The sequence below is a fragment of the Dipodomys ordii genome, unplaced genomic scaffold (assembly GCF_000151885.1).
Source record: "Dipodomys ordii isolate 6190 unplaced genomic scaffold, Dord_2.0 Scaffold1000007378, whole genome shotgun sequence".
NCBI lineage: Eukaryota > Metazoa > Chordata > Mammalia > Rodentia > Heteromyidae > Dipodomys > Dipodomys ordii.
In genome coordinates, this window is record NW_012290995.1 from 1 (window position 1) to 1,045 (window position 1,045).

At 67.1% G+C, this 1,045-nt stretch overlaps 1 non-coding gene across 1 annotated transcript; it reads left to right on the forward strand.

Annotated features, from left to right (window-relative positions):
- The first annotated feature begins 396 nt into the window (after nucleotides 1-396).
- Nucleotides 397-468, forward strand: Trnat-cgu. Its single transcript has one exon. It is a non-coding gene; the product is annotated as a tRNA-Thr (tRNA).
- The last annotated feature ends 577 nt before the right edge of the window (nucleotides 469-1,045 follow it).

Consider the following 1,045-nt stretch of genomic DNA (forward strand, 5'->3'; position numbering starts at 1 on the left):
GAGAACCGTAGGAAGAATTTTGTATTTCTGTGTGCATGTATTTGTGCATTATTAAGGGAGGTTTATGACCTTTCTATCCAGGATATTTAACAGTGGCTCACGCACGTTTTTTTTTTCTATATCCTGCACGGGATGCGCATGCTTGTTCATTCTTACCAATTTCTTGGAGACAATCGCAAGTGCTTGTATAGCACCCCTACCCTACGCCGGCCTAGAAGCGAGGGACCCCGGCCCCGGGCCGCGCTCGGACAGCCCGGGCCCCGCGCGTGTGCGCGGCCGCGGCGCCCCGCCCCCTGGCAGCCCTGGGCGGGGCCGGCGCTGCGCGCGCGTGCCCGCGGGGCCGGCGCTCGGGAGCGGCGCCAGCATAGAGGATCTCCGGGCCGCCGCTGCAACGCAGGCGCGGTGGCCAAGTGGTAAGGCGTCGGTCTCGTAAACCGAAGATCACGGGTTCGAACCCCGTCCGTGCCTGTGGGGTGGCTGCCCTGCCTCGCAAGGTGGGGTGAATTTTTAGGGGGAGCCTACTTTTCAAAGGTGACGGGCGGGCGAGGATCTGTGGCTGCGGATGGGAGCAGCTGTTTTCCTGCCCTGGGCCCGCCCTCTGCCCACCCCGCCCTGGCGTCCGAGCTGCTTCTGAACATTAAATCCAAGTTCCTCCCGCCCCAGACACCTGCAGAGGTGCGGGAGCCCCGCCCGCCGCTGCTGTCTGTCTGTCTGTCTTGCTATTTTTAACGGAACTCCTGGCGGGCGAGGCGGCCCCGCCCCGCAGCAAGTGGGCACCGCGGCCAGGGCCTCCCTGCCCCGGGCTGAGTTCTAACGCCGCCGCCTCCACCACGGGCGCCCCGGCACCCCGGGCCCCCCCACAGCACCCTGGCACCCCGGGCCCCCCGGCACCCCGGGACCCCCCCCACAGCACCCCGGGACCCCCCCCCACATCTTCCCGTGCCTCCCGTCATCCCGGGATTCTTCACATCACCCCGGGCCCCCCCGGTACTCCCTAGTAACCCAGACCCCCCGGCACCCCGGGCCCCCCGGGCACTCTCCGGCA